The following is a 22,339-nucleotide window of genomic DNA, read 5'->3' as shown; positions in this document are numbered from 1 at the left end:
GGAACGGAGAACCGTGCGCTTATCAAACCCGTCATGTCTGATCTGCAAGAACCCGGAACATCGGGTAAAGGATTGCTTGGAGTTTCGCAAAAAGACCGTCGATGACCGCTGGAAGACTATTCAACAATTCAGCTTATGTCGTCTTTGTCTCGGAGCACATGGAAGGAGACCTTGTAAGATCCGCAAACACTGTGATATCGATGGATGTCAGCGGCGGCATCATCCGTTGCTGCACTCGAGACAGGACCAAATCGAGAACAAGAGAAGCGTAGAAGAAGAAAAGCAAGGAAAATGCGACAGAATACCACCCGGAAACAACGTCAAGGTGAGCAGAGGCGAAATTCCACTAGAGTTATCGGAACCAAGGCCATGTAGTTCCAAGGCCGCCACGCATCACCATTTTACTGGTAAAACGACGCTATTTAGGATCATTCCTGTGACGTTACACGGAAACAATCGTACTATGTCCGTATATGCTTTTCTGGATGACGGATCGGAGAAGTCATTGATTGACGAGGAGATCGTGAAACAATTGGGCGTACCCGGAGAAAGCCAACCATTGTGTCTCCAGTGGACCTCGAACGTGAAAAGAACAGAAGCTAATTCACAACGAGTCGCTTTGGAGATCTCAGGGCGCATAGATTCAAAACGATATACCCTATCGGACGTGCGTACAGTGAGTAAATTGGATTTGCCGAAGCAATCGATGCGGTATTCTGAATTATCGAGAGCATTCCCGTACTTGAAAGGGCTTCCTGTTGAAGATTACGATAACGCGCAGCCTCGCATTCTCATCGGAAATGATAACGCTCACGTAACTTCAACTCTCAAGTTGAGAGATGGGCAGCCAGGAGAGCCGATTGCAGCGAAATCACGATTGGGCTGGACGATTTACGGCTCTAATCAAGAGAGGGCTGTAGACAAAGTCCACAGTTTTCATATTTGCGAGTACCGGGACAACGATCAGACTCTTCACGACCTTGTTGAGCAGTACTTCACTGTTGACAGCCTGGGAATAATGGAAGTCACGTGTCCGGAGTCAGCGGAAATCCAACGATCTAAACGGATATTACAGGAAACCACCAAGCGCATCGGACAGCGATTCGAAACGGGACTTCTATGGAAGTACGGCTGTTTCGAATTTCCGGACAGCTATCAAATGGCCGTTCGTCGGTTGCAATGTCTGGAGAGGCGAATGCAGAATGACATGGTAATTGGAGAGAGTGTGAAGAGACAGATGTCCGAATATCAGATGAAAGGGTACATCCACAAAGCGACGCAGAAGGAGCTCGACGATTCGGATCCAAGACGTACGTGGTATCTGCCTTTAGGTGTTGTCATAAACCCGAAGAAACCGTCGAAGATTCGCATTTTCTGTGATGCAGCGGCGAAGGTAGATGGCATCTCTCTCAACAGTATGTTGTTAAAAAGCCCGGATCTTCTCAGGACGTTGCTGGACGTTCTCTTTGGATTTCGAGAAAAGCGAATTGCTCTGTGCGCGGATTTAAAAGAGATGTTCCACCAGATAGAGATTCGAAAGGAAGACCGCAATGCGCAACGGCTGCTCTGGCGCGATGATCCAACTCAGGAACCTGAAGTATATTTGATGGACGTCGCAACCTTTGGCGCAACGTGTTCGCCTTGCTCGGCACAATTCGTTAAGAATAGGAACGCGGAGGAGCTTTCGTCCAAGTTTCCTGCCGCAGCTGACGCCATAATCAGGAAACATTATGTGGACGATTATTTGGACAGTGCCGATAACGTGGAGGAAGCTGTGAAGCTGGCAAAGGAAGTTAAGCATGTCCACTCCCTCGGTGGATTTCATTTACGGAATTGGCTTTCAAACTCCCAGGCAGTCCTGACACGGGTCGGGGAGAATGACCCAGCAGCTGAAAAGTGTCTTCAGCTAGACAAGACAAGTTCTACTGAACGTGTGCTCGGGATGTATTGGAAGCCAGACGAAGATATTTTCACATTCTCTACTATATCGGGAATGGATATTGAGCTACCAACCAAACGACAGGCACTTCGTGTAGTCATGAGCCCTTTCGATCCCGCAGGACTATTATCGTTTTTTCTCATCCACGGCAAAATATTAATACAATATTTGTGGCGAGCCCAGACGGACTGGGATCAGCCGATTCCGGAAAAGCTGCGTGGAAAATGGTTAAGGTGGATTGAATTGTTTAACGACATGGAGCAAGTTCGCATTCCGCGCTGTTACTTCCCTTACCATTCGATTAACGACATTTCATCGCTGCAACTTCATGTCTACGTTGACGCAAGTGAAGAAGCATACGCATGCGTTGGATACCTGCGAGCGGTGTTTCCTGACGGAATTCGAGTAGCGCTGGTGGGAGGAAAATCAAAAGTTGCTCCGCTCAAGGCCCAGTCTATACCGCGACTGGAACTAATGGCCGCTGTTATCGGTGTCCGCTTCTCTCAGACCGTACTCAATGGACATTCTTTGGATATACAGAAGGTTTTTTTCTGGAGCGATTCAAAGACGGTTCTTGCCTGGATCAACTCAGACCATCGCAACTATAAGCAGTTCGTTGCTTGCAGGGTGGGTGAGATTTTGTCCAGATCGAAACCTGAACAGTGGCACTGGACATCTACAAAGAAAAACGTGGCGGATGAGGCGACCAAGTGGGGGAAAGGCCCCCGACTATCTCCGAAAAGCCGGTGGTTTCTGGGAGAGGAAGATCTGTATCTGCCTGAAGACCAATGGAAACTAAGCACCCACTTGTCCCACGAAAAGACCGAAGAAGAACTACGGACGTGCATGGTGCATCACAAAGCGGTAATTCCACAATTCGTGAAATGGGAGCGCTTTTCAAGCTGGACGCGTTTGGTGCGAGCATTAGGATTTGTTCATCGATACTCGCTGAACTTGCAACGAAAGGTGACCAATCGATCTTGTATGACCGGACCACTTTCACAAGAAGAGCTGAGCAAGGCTGAGGCCACAATCTACCGTTGGATCCAGAGAGAGAACTATGCAGACGAATTGGAGACTCTCTCGCATAATATGGGTAAGCAGTTAAGCGAACAACTGCGACTAGAGAAATGCAGTACAATCCGTAAGTTGTCGCCATTTTTGGACGAATATGGGATCATTCGCTCGGACAGTAGAATCGCTGCAGCAACATTCGCCGCATACGACACCAAATATCCCACCATTCTGCCAAAGGAGCATCCAGGGACGCGGCTGCTCATCGAATGGTATCACAGGAGGTATCTTCACGCAAATGGTGAGACTATAGTTAATGACATAAGACAACGTTTTCACATCTCTCAGCTCAGGTCGCTTGTACGCAAGGTAGCTAAAGATTGTACAATGTGCAAGATAAAGAAGCCTGTTCCAGTTGTACCCCGAATGGCACCGCTGCCAGCGGCCAGACTTCAAGCATACGTACGACCATTTTCGTATGTGGGCGTAGATTACTTTGGACCGATCGCAGTGAGAGTACACCGTAGCACTGTCAAACGTTGGGTCGCACTGTTTACGTGCATGACTACTCGAGCAGTACATCTTGAGATCGTACACACACTCTCTGCTGAATCTTGTAAAATGGCGATCAGGCGTTTCATCGGACGCAGGGGAGCGCCTGTAGAGATACGGAGTGATAGGGGCACGAACTTCGTGGGATCAAGCAAGGATTTGAAGCTCGAGATGAATAAAATCGATCGTCAGCTAGCTGAAACGTTCACTAACGCTAGTACAAAGTGGTTGTTCAACCCTCCAGGAGCGCCGCATATGGGTGGGGTCTGGGAACGCCTTGTGCGTTCGGTGAAAACGGCACTTGCGGCGATGCATACCTCGCGTATACCTAACGAAGAAACGCTGGCGACGGTCTTAGTGGAAGCTGAGAGTGTCGTGAATTCGAGACCGTTAACGTATATTCCCTTGGAGACGGCACAGCAGGAAGCGCTAACGCCGAACCATTTCCTTCTCCTTAGCTCTAGCGGTACAACACAGACTCAGAAGACGTTGCAGAACCCGAATCAAGCTAGTCGTAGTGACTGGAATCTATGTCGAAGTATGGTGGACCAGTTCTGGCGACGATGGGTACGAGAGTATCTTCCGACCATTGCCCGTCGCACTAAATGGTTCGAGGAGGTGAAACCAATCGAGGTTGGAGATTTGGTAATCATCATTGAGGAGAAGATACGGAATGAATGGATACGGGGACGCGTCGCCAAGGTTGTCGTAGGACGTGACGGGCGAGTACGTGATGCGGTAGTGCAGACTGTCAACGGAATGGTTCATAGACCAGTCACAAAGTTGGCGCGGTTGGATATAGCTCAAGGTAAAGCTGGATCGGAGATCCCTGACCAGCCTTACGGGTCGGGGAAATGTTACGGAGTGCGCCAATCTCTCACTTCGCAGTCTATGAGCGAGGGCCCTTTATTCGCAGATGACAATTGACGTGAAGAGAATCTAGCGTTATTGTATATTTGTAGTCGTATATTGATAGACGTCAAGTTCGACGATGATATGCAGGATTAGGGATTGATTGTCTTACTGAACAATGTTAAAAAGATTGTTAGAAGTTGATTTGAGTTTTGATCATATAAATCCTAAGTTTATTAGCCTTAAACCGATAATTACCACGATTGGTATATTACTCCAATTAGTTCATGGACAGAGTGAAGTCCAAGTCTCGATTTAGGCTGAGGTTATAACTGTAAGTGGATAAAATTAGTTGAATTGGATCTCGTAATGAATTATGAATTTACAGTATCAAACCGTACACCATACATAAAAATCTACTTTGTTGGGGCATCGTAAAACTAGGGTGACCGATGTAAGTTGTTACTATTGTTCTTTTTTGTTATAAAACTAACTGAATATACTTAGCTTACAGCCCTTGAATTAGCATCGAAAATCGCGGTGTTACGGCTTATAAGAACCCCGAAAGTTTTCCCCAACAGTAACATTTGGTTTGAATGCCTTCAATGTAGTTTTTGAAAGTCAACTTTTGATCTAGCATGAGCCCTAGATACTAAACTTCATCCGGCCACTTTATTGGAGCCCCTCTCATCGTGACAACATGTCTACTTGAAGGTGAATATTGTAGGTAGAGTGTTGGAAGCATTAAGAGAAATCTTCCATTTTTGCAAGTATGAAGAAAATATGTCCAAACTTAAACTTTCTCGATCTCGGAATAATTTCACAATAGGCTATTCATTTTTGATCAAGAATTTTTCGAAAATGTTTTTTGAATTAATACCAATCAAATGTGCAACGAACTTTCTTGTTCAATACATCCACTTGTAATATAGATCTTACTCTACCACAGTGATAGTGATTTGTAAATTACGAATCATCAACAGTTTCGTTTAAAATTACTCAAGAAAATGTGCCAAAAATTGTTATTCCAACCAGGAATTCAAGTTATTCATAGTGACCATAAATGGTTAGGTAACCTGTCAATTGTAGATAACCAAAACCGACAATGTATTAACTAAACTAGCATGGCTAATTTTCTCCTATATGTCCTTCGTAGTTGAAAGGTGCACTTGCTTTTCACTCTAACAGAGACCAAATATTAGAGGCTACCTGCCATCACAGCCCAAAAACCATTACCACTCACGACACAGACCGTAAACTCTGCTCGGTGCTGCACTTTAATCAAAACTTTAAATTAGAATTTGCGTCGCACTTTTATCTACCCCTGCTGAAATTCAAACCTCGAATGGGAAAAAAAATTCCGCCACACAATGAGTCTCTTCATTCGCTGACTCGTCCTGGTTCTTACCTACCGGTTTGGTTCCTACATGTCTACACCGATTTTTCGCTCGTAAATCCTGTTTAGCAGCAAAAGGGGACACCAGAAACTAGTTCTTTACCGTGCGGCGATCGCTTGGCACCGAAAACCGGAAAACAGGATTACACCTATCTTCGCTCGTTTGGTTTGCAAACACTCACCGATTTTTTTTCTGTTTTTGCTTCTCAAGCTCTCGTCCTTCTGTTGTCCTTTGCATTATTTCATTCAATTTGTTTGTCTCGTTTCCCCCTGGAGATCTTCAAATGTGTCAGGAAGGCTCAAGGATACGATGGTGCTTGGCTACGGTCCGCGTACACCATACATCACACAAAACGGCAACAACAACAGCAACTACAACGAGGGAGCAAGTATTCTAAATTTAGTTCAAAACACTCCAAATCCTTTCTCTCCGCAGTCGTCGTCGTCGTCGTCGTCGGTTGCTTTCGATGTGTGCGAGAATCTAGAGCTCCAGAGCTATAGACCGACGTCGAAAGTCGCGTCTCCGGTTCCCCGGTTCACCATTGATGCCAATCTGCGTTTGCCATCAAGGCTGGGCAGGCTGGCAAAACTTCGAGATGTCGACGGCAGGCAGCGTCAGGAGGAATGAAATGAATCACAATCAGACAAATACAACACACCACCGCGGCTTTGGTTCCTTCCCTCCGGTTTTTGCGGCCACACTCCGAATGCGACCAGCATCCGTCACGGAGGTGTGCTACAATGGACCAGTGGTTCTCGATGTTAGTGTTTATGTTGAATGTAGGTTTTCGAGGTCCATAATTCACCATTCTCCCTCTTAGTATCATATAGGCGTATCTACAGTATATACAGTACGAAATTTGATCAACTTCAGAGGCATATTACCCAGACAACCAGAACGCATAGAAATGTACGTAAAAAGTCGTTTATTTGTACGAATTAATGCTGTTTCCTCATACAAAATTCCCAAGTTTTGGAATCTATTCTCAGATTCTAGTTTCGGAATTGACTGAAATTTGATTGACGAACTTCACGATAAATTTATTCAGTTTCAGAAGTTACGCCGATTTGAAGAGCACACCAACCACCCACAACTCGTTTTTAAATTAAATAAAAAAACTGAACAACCCTCTGAAACTCTTCGAAAAATAACTGCATTGTAATGAATTCGCTTCAGACAAAATTTTAGGTTATTTGTAGTTCGTTATTCAAATCGGATCAATAGCTAAAATACAGTGCTTAAACTTGGGTATTTTGTTTGAAAATCAACATTTGATTACTAATTTTTGTTACTAATTGCATATCGACTTTACTTTCGTACGTATAAGGCCTTTTGACGACATCTTATACAGAATCTTTGCACATATAAGCATCGTATAACGTAAAAGATGATTTTGGTTTACGTACAACCTGGTTGCTGAGCACTAAATCAAAAATAGTTGTCAAATACAGCTGCCCTATCACGAGATGTTTCAAAACAGCTGATGGTTAGATGAATTTCTTTCAAATTTGATTTAGAAAATCGTTCCAGCACTACAAGTTTCAGTAATTTTCACAGAAAATACATAAAACAAACATCACGCGATTATCCCAGGATTTCTACCAGATGATTTTTTACTATTTCTTTCGTCGATTCTTCCAGATGTTATTTCTAGAAGATTTATTCAAAAAAATAAAAAAGGTCGTTCCGATATTTCACCAAGAAACCCTACAAAATCCTACGTCATTTTTTTCAATATTGCCAGGCACGTTCATGAGGATTTCTTTTGTTTTAAATTCATCATCGATTTCTCTTAGGAATTGCTAAAAAAAATGGACATTTATCCAGCATTTCATTAAAATATAATACTGCAGTTCAAAACTCCATGGATTTTTAACAACTTTATTCAAGGTCCCACACCAGTCAAATCTACGTCAATTATAACAGTTATTGCTCCGTTCATTCATGCATAAATTCCTTCAGGGATTCTGTCACAATTTGCTCAAGGATTTTCTTCAAAAAGTCTGCAAGGGCATTATTCAGAGATTTGAGTGTTTCAGTCTTTTTTGCAATTTATTAAGAAAATCATAGAAATAATTTCATTAAGAATCCAGGAGTTCTTTCATCGTAAAAATTATTCAATACATACTAAGAGTTTACACAAGTTTCATCAGAGATTACTCTAGAATTTTCTTTAGAAATCACTCGTGGATTTTTTCGAAAAATTCTCCAAAAAAATTAACATTTCTCTGGAGACATCCCTTGAGGAAGAACATGAACAAATCATTGAAAAAATTACAAAAAAAGTAGGAATTCCTGAAAGAATTTTGTATTCTTAAAGATGCTTTATACAGGAATGTTGAAGAAGCGAAATCAATAGAATTTGTAATTTTCTTGAAAAATTATCGATCTTTTGAGGAATTCCTGGTTCTTAAAAAAATGAAAAACAAATTTATGGAAGAATTACTAAGAAAATTTGTAAACAATCATAAATCAAACTCCCAAAAAGATTTTGGGAGTAATATGTGAAAGAAGTTTACAGCGGAAAGAGCAGTACTTGTCGTAATGTCACGAGGAACTTAAAAAAATGTTTTGTGGACAATCAGTACCAGCCCTGATTTACCCAAGATGGATGCGTCGTTGATGTCCATGAATCTAAATCTCATTTTAAGTTATTTATTTTCTAAAGTTCTAAAAGACTACTTCATATCAGACTTTAATGATTTCAGGCGCTTTCAGATCATTTGATAAGCATTCTTGGTTTTCGAGAAATTTAAAACAAAATCATTATTTTTTCTCAAGTTGTTTACACATTTATAACAGATATTTTTTTTTTTATTGAAATGAAAAATGAAGACTTCGCCAATAATTTATGTATTTCGGAGAATTTCTTGAACCTGGAATTGTTTAACCTAGAAATAACTTTAATTTCCGTAAATGAGTAGACACCCTTGTCGGGTTTACTTCAATTTGAGTAATTTAGGTCTGATTTACCTCAAATTTAAATAATTCAGCTGTGTTTCAGTTTGTGTTTGAATGATTCAGGCCTGATTTACTTCATGTGCAAGTAATTCAGGGCTGATTTACATGAAATTTCTTACTAAATTTCTTGCCCTCAAGATGTTTTGGCCTACTGAACAACTTTACCAAAGACTCGTAGTTTCGGCATGACTTTGACCTTATGAATATAATCAGGATCGAGATATAATGAGATGAGATGTGTGAATTTCTTGTTGTGAGGTGATGCTAAGCTTGTAATATTAAACTGAGTGAGAGTTTTTCAAGCGAAATCGTGGAGTTTGCACTGTGACGGATCGTGTCAATTCGCATCAATCGAAACATTTATTTCTATCCTACAAAGAATTCAAAAAGAGTGATGAAATTATGTGTATACATGAAATTACTTGGGACCCAGATAGCCGTAGCGGTAAACGCCAGTTTAATGCATCATCAATTCCTCCCCCTTCCCCTCATTGGTCTGCATTCTGACAGGCGTGGCAGGCGCCATTATCGCCTAAAAATAGAAGATCGCCAGCACTTATACACAGAGGGTGCCTGTTAATCCCAAGCAGTCATCTGGTTGATTCCTTGTGTAAGTGCAGCTGTTCTGGCTATACTGGAGTAGCAAGCTCGTTTGGTCACTTTTTTCGACATGATCACTAAAGTAAAGTGTTAAAAAACATGACACCGAAGTCACAATTTTCTTGATTTATTTTTTTTAATTCTTTGTAAGTATCATTCGAAACATTTCATTCATTTTTTATTAACAACATTACATTTAATTTGTCGTAGCAGTTCAGAATTTTTACAGATGAGTTGATTTCACCTGCTTATAAGAGTTGCTCTACCTACTTATAAGAGTTTTCTTGATTTAATGATGATGACATTTAAGACTGGGTTAGATTTCCAAACACAAACAGCAAGAAATAGATATTTGTTGTTCTAAAGACAAATATAGTGTGATTTGGAATCGAAAGTGTCAACAAAGATAGGGGCTCCTGGCTAGCTTTTTGGAAGTGCTCTGGTGAATTTGTAGACATTTTTAACTGAAAATGTAAAAAAAAAATCTGGCGGGAGTTTTTGAGAAAGGTGCTGAATTTTATGGTTGAAATATTTGGATCAGGGTTCTGAATTTTCGTATCGATGATGCTAAATCTAAGATTTTTCGCATGTAAGGAGAATGCTTTTTTCGCTTCCTCACGTGAACATCTTTTATCGCTCACACTAATTTTCCCTGGAGCTACGATGGTGGATAACCGAAAATCACTCCAATCCGGGGATAATATATTTTTCACTCCATCATATTTTCGCTCACCAACTGCTCCCGAGAATTATCACTATGTGGATAAACAAAAACTAGTGCCGGCGACGGGATTTGAACCTAGAACATTGCTAAAAACAATCGCGATGCGTGCACGCTAACCATACTACCACACTAACTTGACGAAAGGAGTGGTTAATTTGGTGCACAAAAGCAACTGCTGCTTGTGGCGATGCATACAGGAAAAGTTCTCCCATGGATCGGAGAAAGAGAAAACAAACTTTTCACAGCTGCGGATATGTGCAATTATCTATTTTCGCTTTGTTTTGTGGACGGATAAAATCGCAAGGCAGCTAATCGCTGAAAATTGCTGTGAGGGATAAATCCATTATCGTGAGAGTGAGTGAGAATTCGGAAGCCTGATATGGATACATTTTGACAGGATCAATATCTGACAGACTTGCTGAATAAATTACTAACAATCTCATAAAAACTCTTCCGGAAGATAAGAAAATGGCGGTTTGGAATAAACACCAAAAAAATCGAAGAGTTTGTCAGAAACTCGTTAAAGACTTTAAAAGCGAGTAGTAGGGGGAGATCCCCCAGTACCGGACACTTAAGCCACTTAATTCATAATTCGAAAAATATTGATTTTATTGGCTCGTGTTACCCATTTATGATAAATATTATCATTTTTATAGTGTACAAAAATTAATTCGAAAATATAAATATGAATTTTGACATTGCATTTTGATGATGTATTTTAGTACCAAATTGGCCGAACTTGAAAGGTGGCACCCAATACCGGACACGATCTGGAAATGCCTCGAATTCTGTAAATTTGAACATCATTGAATGTGTACACTATAGGAATAGTTTATAATTATTAATTAAATGCATTTGCAACATTTACAAGAATAATTTGAGTTTTTCTTATTTTGTAAGATGCCAATCAAAAACCTATTTCATATAGAGTAAGGTGGGGCAAAAGTTCGACCTTAGTGGTGTAATCAAAGTTTCCAAGAAAACAATAGCAGTTGAAACAAAACAAATGACATACAGTGAACCTTCAACATATTGGCTATAATTTTGTTGAACAAACTTATGTCAAAATATTTACCCATTTTTAGTTATAACAGTTTCAAAATTTATTGTCTTATTCGAACTTTTGCCCCACCGGTGGGGCAAAAGTTCGAATCTAGTGTGGGGCAAAAGTTCGCTGGCTAAAACACAAAATAACGATACTTTTATGACAGGCATACTTTATACCAGCCGTAAACTTAAGTTTGCCGAAAAATACACACTAAATTTTCATCAAAAAATTGCCCAAAACAGGGTTAATTGTAATATATTCAAAAATAGCAGTTTTTCGCAAAACTAAGTGGATATGTAAAATTTTGGGTACATTTTTCGCACAATCGGGCAAATTTAGATAAATTTGAAGATAATGTGTGGATTTTAGGCAATTTGTTATTTTTCCCGTGAGTTTATACATGGGTCGAACTTTTGCCCCGCTGATTCGAACTTTTGTCCCACTTTGGGCCAAAAATTGTTTCCAAGCAATTATGCAAAAACTAATACATCTCAAAGCATCCTTATGATAGGCCTAGAAACGCCCTCACATAAAATATTGAAAAAGATTTTATCTTCATTTGGTTTCATGCAATGAAAGTTTGACCGAAAATTACAATATTTACGTCGAGAAACGACAAACAGCCATAACTTTTCCAAATAACAATCAATTTTCATGTTGAAATTCTAAGCTTTCATTCCATACAAAAAGATTGGAAATCGGTTAAGCTGTTCAAAAGTTATAATTTTTTTAAACATTACAAATTTAATGCGCTGAGACCTACAGTGTGTGCCGATAAAAAATGACTGATTTTTTATTTTCAAAAAAATATATCTCAAAAACTAAAAAACATACATCGCTGAAAATTTGACAATATACGTAAAATTTTCTGAACTTTCAAGAAAAAATGAGATAGCCCCTTTGGTCCCGAGGCCTTCAAAACACGAAAAAACGGAAACTATTGAGTTTTTTCATGTAAAAAACACAATTTTTGTGAAATTTTATATTTTTCCTGAAAAGTCAAAATCTTTAGCCTTCATTTCGTCCAAAAAGATTGAAAATCGGTCGAACGATTCAAAAGTTATAATTTTTTTTTTAAATAAAAAATTTGCAAAATCGCGATTTTTCTGGTCACACTATTTCGGAAATGGTCACCCTAATCAAAAAATCCAAAAATACGTGTATCCTTATTTCGGATAAGGAACAAAATAGCAAATTTTCACGGAATTCGGAGACCCACTAGATCGGTTTTTCATGGAATGGCTGAATACTAAAGAGCATGTTTTTGCAACTACTTAAGCAATTTTCCAGCTCAAATGACGTAATTGTTCCTATATGACATTTCGGAAGAGACACAGAAACGAAAATTTACCCAAAAATTGAGTTTAAGCTAAGCGGTGCGACAAAATCGCATAAACCGTAAAAAAGAATGTTTTGGACTTAAACCAACGAAAAACATTTGAAAAAAAATAGTCAACATGTATTTCTGGCCAAAACTCCAGCGTTTGGTGCTAAAATTGGGACAGGGCTTTAGGACTCTATTATTTCTATACGAAAACACGTTTCTAACGGGTATTCAGTAGAAATGAGAATGCTTTCATTAGGGTAAGTGTTCCCTTAGTTGTGGGTGTTCCTATAGTTGCGGTAGTGCCGTTTTCACTGATTTTATTATATTAGCCACTGAACCGACACTGCCAATCGACGTATTGGCTTGTTGATACACGGAATAGTTAAAAGGAGCGTTCAAATTGCTTCAAAACTGATGAAATATCACTAAAATAGCTAAAACATCACTTGCTTGTACCAATAGTTGCGGTAAAGTGTTCATATAGTGGAGGATTCCATAAGAAAACCACGGATACCGCAACTATAGGAACACAAATTAAAAATATACCGCAAGTAAAGGAACAGTGTACCAATAGTGGAGGTATTATTTTTCACTGACATGCCGTGGGTTACTGCGATGAAATCATTTTTCTCATTAAGTCAATGGTCGTTACTTTCCGTTATAACATTAGCATGTACATTAATTGCACTTCTTGAATTTAGGCGGCATAATGAAGTTCAATCGGGCTTAGTACCTCCACTATTGGTACATCTACCCTACCTTGTTGTAATTAAAGTGTAGAGCGTAAATTGTTGTCTTCAAGAAAATTGCTTTATGGATCCCTAAAAATAGATGATTTGAATTATTTACTGTTTGCATTATACTTTAAGTATGCCAAATTAGTCATTTTGAGGGTCGTATAACAGATAAAACGTGACTAATCTCACGTTTATCTGTTCTCTGAGTGATTATTTTCAATAATTCATTTATTGAAACATTCAGTTGAAATGTAAATATTGGAATCATTAACAACAACATTCATCTAATTGGTTTCGAGTTTGTGAAAAATTAATTGTATTCTGGAGTTTCTTCTTCTTCTTCTTCTTCTTCTTCTTCTTCTTCTTCTTCTTCTTCTTCTTCTTTCTGGCGTTACGTCCCAACTGGGACAAAGCCTGCTTCTCAGATTAGTGTTCTTATGAGTACTTCCACAGTTATTAACTGAGAGCTTTCTTTGCCGATTGACCATTTATTGCATGTGTATATCGTGTGGCAGGTACGATGATACTCTTTGCCCTGGGAATCGAGAAAATTTCCTTTATGAAAAGATCCTCGACCAGCGGGATTCGAACCCACGACCCTCAGCATGGTCATGCTGAATAGCTGCGCGTTTACCGCTACGGCTATCTGGGCCCCTGGTTTATCTGGAGTTTATGCAGAAGAAAAAAAATAATTTTACAGAAATTTTACCACAACTTTGGCCTGAGTTTCTATTTTTGTTTGTTTTTTGAATTTTGGATCCTTCAAGGATTTTTTTTAATATTCTGAAATTCTGGTCTACAATCAAACATAAACAATTTTACTTGATTTGTTCAACATATTATTTAAAAAAATAAGTTAAAAGTGTTTCAAGTAATTCGTTTTGTACATCTATGTACTTCAAAATCTTTAATGATTTTCGGTCAGTAGTTTCCTCATGAACAGGAATTCTGCTAAAAATTCTACCACGAGTATTTTTTCAGAGTTCGAGATATACTATGAGTTTTTTTTGAATCAGAAAATTTAAATACCAAACTAGTATTCGTCACGTAGAAAATATGAAGTGAAATCTACAATGTCCTGCCATTTTTTTGACCATTTATGACAACCAAGTCATATCCCGGACTGATAACTGTTGAAAAATATTTCAAATTATTGCAGTTCTCTACTTTTTGAATTCGCCCAATAGGTTGATCAATATCCACATGGAACGTATTTTCAAGTCTAGTCATTTTTATGACTAATGCTTGTAGTATGCCTTCTGGTCACTATTTTGATCATATTGGTCACTAAAGTCACTATTATTTTGCTGTCTGCCCGCTACCAGCCCTGTGAGTAGAAATTATTAAATCTTTTATCATTTGTTCAGAAATAATTTAATTGTTTTTTATGCATTCTCAAAGTGTTTAGCTATCTTTCAAAAGTACTTGACATACAAAATATTTGAAAAAAAGAGCATTTAAAGTCACACCCTTTGGCCTATTGATTGTATTTCTATATTAGCTAGCATATCTTTATATGACAATGTTCAAAATTTTATTTTTATTTATTCACTTCTATTAAGCTCGCAGAAGTGATAATAAAATGATTGGAAATAGAGAAATTCATTTAATTGATTTTAAGACTGTTTGTCTTGGAATATTGTATAACTTGATTATTTTATAAGTCGATGGTCCCTTGAATATCGAGTTATAGAGATTTGCCTTCATTTCACTGTCCAGAAGGATGGGATTTATTTTTCGAAAGTACTCAAAACCGAAAGCTTGGGTGCTCTTTTAAGTGCAAATAACATAAAAAGAGAAACCTCACAGTTTGAGCCAAAAATATTAGGATTTATAGATATCGCAAGCAATTTGAAAGCGAATTTTTGATTTATAAAATATATGCTGTTTTTACATAACTTTGTCGTTTTTCATGCAATTTCAAATCTGTAGCATAATTTTGTTTAAAATTCAAATTACAATCAATTTGTAGATCGTTAATTTTTGTCTCTAAAGCTGTAACTAGTTTTGTCAAAAAAAGTTTTCTTTTTTTTTCTCCCAATTTTAGGAAAAAATTGGACGCTGGTACGACCATCACTTTATGAATACACAACTGATTCCGAATCTTTTTACAAGCTTCCATAAATAATTTGAAAAAATGTTTTTTCAACAATGTGAATAAGAAAATAGGTAGTAAAACGTTTTCCCGGCAGAGACATTTTATATGAAGAATGTCAGTCCCCCAAGGAACATCGGAATATCTTTAAAATCAGATCACCAATGACTGATGTCAACATAGATTCTTAAACCAGAAGAGTTTTTTAAGAACTTGTGAAAAAATGGTGCAAAAATATCGAGGAACGAAAAAAGATATCAAGGTTTGAATATGTTTATTGCGGTAAAAAATGAAGCTTCCGGTTTAATTTAAAAAAGGCCTTAATTGAATTTTGAAGTCGTCAGTCCCGTGCTGCATTTGAGATTGACAAAATCGGGAAAGAACTAAATTCGAGAAATTTTTTTTCGACAGGTTTTAATTTTTTATTTTTATTTAAGGGCTTAGTTTTATGATTTTATTAATATAAACATTTTATTTTACTTCCATTTTATATGTACCGTAATCCAAAGTAACATTGATCAGTTCCTTGGATAATTATTGAAAATTTAAAATTACAAAATTTCGGTCTTTTGATGATTGTATAGACGTGGCCAAGGTCATAATTGAGTTTATGCACCAAATTTTGCTAGTATAGACGTGTTTACTCTGATTAAAATAAATATAAATTTTAGGCTGACAAAATCGGGAAAAAGGATGCTAAAATCGGGAGTAGACAAAATCGGGGGCTGACAAAATCGGGTCATTACTGTATTGGCTGTTAAAAATTCAGAATTTGACGATTTCAGAAAACTTACCATTTTGCATAGAATTTATTTGTCTAATATGTAATAGAATTCAAACTTCATGTATATACAGTCAGTGACATAAGTTAGTAACCAAATGCTGTTTTTCCATACAAAGTACCTAAGTTTGGGATGCTGTATTCCAGCTTCTGGTAGTCCGAATTGACTGAAATTTGGATGACCATCTACAAATAACTTGAAATTCTGCCTGTAAGAGAATTATTACATTGCAGTCACTTTACATAGAGTTGCAGAGGGCTGTTCATAAACAAAAATAAGTAACCGAGAGACTTTTTAATTTAATTCTAAAACGGTAAGTTGTGGGTGGTTGGTCTATTCCACAAAGTTGTTCAATTTCAGAACTCACATTAATTTGCAGAACACACCAACTTTCCACGACTTACCGTTTTCGAAATAAATTAAGAAGTTTCTCGGTTACTTACTTTTGTCTTTGAACAACCCTCTGAAAATCAATGTAAAATAACTGCAATGTAATAATTCCCTTACAGGCAGAATTTCAAGTTATTTGTAGATGGTCATCCAAATTTCAGTCAATTCGGACTACCAGAAGCTGGAATACAGCATCCCCAACTTAGGTAGTTCAAGTTATTTGTAGTTCGTCACCCAAATTTCAAATTTTGTATTTTGCTATATAAGAGTAACGAAGAATGTTGAAAATGTCTATTAAATCTAAATTTAATCGTGAAATTTCAACCAAATCATATTTTAAACGGAATTTTAAATTCTGTTTTTCATGCTTGATTGATAGGATCACTGAAAAGTTTGATAAATCATACTTCAAATTTAATGTAAATATCAATGAAACCAGTGTTTCATGCAACTTTGGCAACCTGTAGCTCAAAATTGTGACGTGCTGGCACATTTCTGGATACGGAATCAGGTCCAGCAACTCCAAATCTATTTGAGACACATAATTTAATACACGGTGTGCCAGAAACCGTTATTAACAGAAAAAAATGTCCATGAATTCGGCACCTAGCATTCGAAAGATATAGTATTCAAGCATCTTCTCCGTGAATTTCAAAATATTCTAACGAGGGAATCGAAAGTTATAGTGATTTGAAGGTTTTAAGCTATTTTGCATGGGATATTCACATGCTTATAAATATTGCTCAACGGTGCATCATTATTAACTTGTAAAAAAGCCAAGTAACGATCAGCTTTGCATTAAGCATTCAAAACATGTGATATCCAAACATCTTCCCTGTAAATTTGAAATCATTACGACGAGAAAATCAGAAGTTGTAGTGATTTGTATATTTACCATTATTTCTATGAAGTCTAAATTAGAGCTTTTTTATATCAGTGCACAGAATTTACAAATAAAAATGTCCATATGACTGACACTCGGCATTCAAAAGATGATTACTCAAGCATCTTCGCAGTTAGTTTGAGAATACTTTATCTAGAGACAATACAACTAAAGTACTTTGAAGTTTTGAACCTATAATAGAGTAAATTTTGAGTATTAAATTATCACGTTCAATGTTTTTACCACTACTAATTCCAACAAATTCTTATCAATATGTTGATCAATGTGATTTAATAGCGTGATTGATCGCCTACTGTTGCTTCTCCGTTATTACAAGAGCAACTATACATGCACAAGGAACCAACGGATGTTACTTAGGATTAGTCGCAGCACTCTCGTAATGGAATTCTCATTCCTTGTACTAAGTAATACCGCGTCCTGCTGTGTCCTAATACATGAAAATTGGGGTTGTGGAATAAATATTTACGTGATACTATCTTTGAGGAAGCCGTTGGAATCCTCTGCACTTCCACGAGAAGTCAATGGGAGTTTGGAAAATTGGAAGTGGTTATATTACAGATTCGTCTTGGTAAACAAAACGCCTAATTACAAAAGTCCTAGGGATGATCACATCATTTTCACTGGTTATACCCCGTTATACCTCTCCTAAAACATAACGAAGTCATCAACATAATAAATTTAATAAAATAAAAACTATTCCTTTTATATGAACAAAACATGACTGAATCAATATGACGATACCTTTGATGACGAACTATTCAAAGATTTCGCATGATGCAAATCATGCAGCATCAATCCAAAAAGTAATCTATCAGTATCTAAAGCAGCGTTGCCAACCTTCCAGATTTGTCTGGAATATTCCATATTTTTGAGGCCCCATTTGGCAGAAATCTGGAAGAGCCAGATAAAATTTGGAATGAATTTGTAAGGTTTTGTAAATAATTTGTAAGGTTCTCCGTATACGACATAAGCGATCCAGACTTTTCCAGACAAATTTTCAAAATCTTCCAGATTTTGGAAAAATTTACTTGGCATCCCTGATCTTAAGGAAAAGCCAACGCTCATAGTATCCAATAATTCTAGGAACTAAACAAAATAGAAGGCTTAATGCATTTACATATTTTGCAAAACATGAAACAAGGTTAATTTCTACAATAAACTCCTACTAACTATTATTTGAACAAACACATAAATAAACGTATCCCCTTCGCTGTCATGAATAAAATGTGAACCATCATATTTAACTTATTTAAAACACTAGCATAAAATGATCTCACTAGGTGATAATCCAACCTCGACTGAGCAACATGGTGCCACTTTCAAATTGTTCATGTTCACCAATATGCTTATTTGGGTCATAATGAAACACTGCCCCGCAAAACGCGCAGAAATGAAACAAAATTCATAAAAACGAACCCATTTGCTTGTGATTTAACGAAACACTGCATTTCTTCAATGTTAGATATAAGTTGAATGCAAATCTGTTAAGTTAATTTGTGTTGAAATTATTAAATGCGTGTTGCGAACACTATTTCAAACGATTGAAAAAAATCTTAATGACTCCAAAACTTCAGAGTACTCTAATTATGTTGTCTTTTGATAAAATAATCTCAAACTAACTGTGAAGATAATTGACTACTATATCTTTTGAATGCCGAAGGTCAGTCCTATAGACATTTTTATTTGTAAATTACGTACACTTTCATAACAAAGGCGTATAAATCAGCCCTAATTTAGACTTCATAGAAATAATGGTAAATATACAAATCACTATAACTTCTGATTTTCTTGACGTAATGATTTCAAATTTACAGGGAAGATGCTTGGATATCACATGTTTTGAATGCTTAATGCAAAGCTGATGGTTACTTGGCTTTTTTACAAGTTAATAATGATGCACCGTTGAGCAATATTTATAAGCATGTGAATATCCCATGCAAAATAGCTTAAAACCTTCAAATCACTATAACTTTCGATTCCCTCGTTAGAATATTTTCAAATTCACGGAGAAGATGCTTGAATACTATATCTTTCGAATGCTAGGTGCCGAATTCATGGACATTTTTTTCTGTTAATAACGGTTTCTGGCACACCGTGTTTATCCTTGGGACAAGCGAAAATGTAATTTTTGTTATGATGTGTAATATAAATCTTTCTGTATGATTCCTCCGCGTTATCGAGTATTGAAAACACTTTACTTTACTTTACTTTTTTTGAATATTTTGATTATGCAACATGAATAATTTTTATTTAATAGAAATGAGTTGACTTTTCATAATTCTTATTCCGGACGCTTCTTTACTGTTGCTTTGTTTTTCAAAACGGACTAGTATGCGACGCCCAGTGGCACAACCGAAATACTGTTCTGAAAAGTTTTCCGGACTAAAGCTGTAATCGAACCCTCATTCCTTGGAACGATGCGTCTAAATGCTTGGTAACATTAACCGCACGGTCACGAAGATCAAAAGGCACAATTGAAATCACTAAACCACTAGAATGACGCCTATGGCAGTTGAGCATTATAAACTTTCATTGATATCTATAGAAAATGCTCATTAAATCGAGCTTAAAAACTGGGAACTTTTGAACGGCAAAACTGTAAACATTTTGTGTGAAATGTTTCTCATACAAAACAGACTGTCGGGATTTTGAACCAAAACGGTACATCCACAATTATTGTTACCGTGTAATTACTCAAATTACAGTCACGTCTCCTTTTAGACGCTGCCACCCACTTTCATCCCACTGCAAATTCTCAACTGTTTTCAATCATATGAAGCTGATTTTTCAAATTTCACTCAAATCAATTGAACGACAGCTGGGAAATTGCGGTGGGCGTAAAGTGGGTGACAGCGTCTAATATGAGACCTGATTGTATTTATAGTTCACAGATTTTTTTTCGCGTTATTGATGAAAATGTGGTGATGAAGATGAAACTTTAATCAAGCTCTACATTGCTTAATCTAAAGTTAAATTCTTCAAGTGGTTATTCAGTTCTTAGTCGACTGATGTGTCCATGACTAATACTTCTCTTCCAAATCCAACCAGCAACTGAAATGCGACGCAAAGCTTGTAAATCTCTGCCGTTGACTGTCCTGAAATCACGTGGATGAACCCTCTGTGCGGAACTCGAACCGGGATCAGTTAGCAGCGGGGTCATCTGGGAAATGGGGAACGCATAAAAACTATTATTATTTAAAGTAATTTGAATTTCAAAGTGGAAATTTCGTGCTCACCGACAGAGCTTCAAGCAGAAAGTTCAAACAACTGGTTCGGTGTCGTCAACGCACCACATGCCCGCACCCTTCCCGAATCCCTCCTACCAGGGCTTCACAATCGCAGTTCGGTCTATCTCGTCTATGGTCAACTCCAATTCCACCGTCGCCATCAGGTCTCCCTTGTAGTGGCCTGTGCTCGCTAGAACACGTGTAGTGGTGTAAGTGGAATACCACTCCGAGGGCTGCTTTGGTTCCTATTCGCATGCGGAGAAAGCACAAGACTCGCAAAAAAAATCCAACCAGGGCATTAATTCATAAAGTGATTTTTCATTTCACACAAATCTCGAATGGAACCCCCTTACGAATCGACAGGGTACGGAGAGGAGACGAACCAACATTCCAATCGCAATAAATATATTGGTTTCTATGCCTTTCCATCGATTCTCCGATGGATCTATGCGCTTTAGGCACCTTTTTCTTGCTTTATAGCATTCTATCGCATTGGCTTGACCTTAAACCGTCGCAATATCGGATGCGCCGTTTTTATAGCAAGAGAGAATGGCAAAAGTGGCAACGGTGTACGCGTGGTGTGTTTATGGCATTCGCATGAGAGCGTGCTCACCCGAAAGCGGGGGTTGATTTTGGCCACGCCTCTTCTCATCGTGCATGTATGCTTGAGTCTGCGTTTCGTCTTGGTGGTGAGAAGTGGAATTTCGTGTTCGCGACTGTGCTAGCCAGTCTGTCTACGGCGAACCAGTTATGCGCGGGTATGTGTAGATGCTATGCTATGGGTACATTCGAATGGTGTGTAATGGAAGAGAACGCTGACACGAGCAGCATATTAATCAACTCATACAGAGGTAGATATGCTACGGTGCGAGCATAACTACGCGTTCCGCTTTAGGTCGGTGTAGGTAGACGAGTTGGCTGTGATTGGTCCGTTCGGGGTCGACAGGCGCGGCCGCTTCAGGCGTTTTACGGTAGTGGGGGTACATTGCCAGAGTCTGGTTCGGTTGAGCTGTTGGCTGCTATCAGGTTTTCCCAAGTGCTCACAGTGAAACAGAAGGGTGCTCAGTTCGCAGCTGTATAGAGGCATTTTGCGGCCGATCTCGTCGTCAGCTTTTGTAGCGCGGTTTTCATATCGTTTCCTCTGAATATCAAGTGAACGGCATTTCGACGGTTCCGCGTGGAAAAGTCTAGCTGTTTCTCGGTTTAATCAGTGCAAGAATTTATATCCGTGTGATGCGTCGGGATTTCGAATCTCGTTAAGAGGAAAACTATAATCTTCGAACGGTGCGCGTCAAGAGATCGTGAAAGTGAGTGACGTCCTCTCGTAGTAGACCCCGAGTATTCGCTCGTGCCCGATGGTCAATGAATTGTTCTCTCCGTGTGTGTATTGTTGTTGTGTAATGATTATGATTATTTCGGTTTTTGTACTATCGATCAATTGAATTGGCGCACGGACCCGGTCTGCCGAAGTGTACAAGGAGGTAGAAGCGTCGAAGTACATAACAATAGAGCGAGACAGTGAATGGCTGCTCCCGTGTGAATCGAAAGTGTGAGTGAGACAGCACGTGGGCAAAACAAAAGAAAAACTACTAACAATAGAACCCGGCCACTAGTAGTGAAAATCCAAAGGGGGTGAAGGTTTCAATTAACAAAGAAGCAATTGTTTGAATTAAAGTTGCGACTTTAAAGCCGAGTCAGTGTCAGTGACCAGAAGAATCGTCACTGAGGGTGATAGCCTGTTAAGCGGGAATAATGATTGTTCGTGGGCGAAGAAGAGCATGCTAAATGTT

General features: G+C 38.3%; 1 protein-coding gene across 1 annotated transcript in view; it reads left to right on the top strand.

Annotated features, from left to right (window-relative positions):
- The window catches only part of LOC5564327 (transcription factor SOX-3), a 96,083-nt gene that overhangs the window by 71,382 nt on the left and 2,362 nt on the right, over window positions 1–22,339 (top strand). The window lies entirely within an intron of this gene.

Source organism: Aedes aegypti, chromosome 2 (genome assembly GCF_002204515.2).
Source record: "Aedes aegypti strain LVP_AGWG chromosome 2, AaegL5.0 Primary Assembly, whole genome shotgun sequence".
In the NCBI taxonomy this organism is placed as follows: domain Eukaryota; kingdom Metazoa; phylum Arthropoda; class Insecta; order Diptera; family Culicidae; genus Aedes; species Aedes aegypti.
Note: the sequence above shows the minus strand (reverse complement) of the source record. Positions and strands in the feature narration are given on the sequence as shown.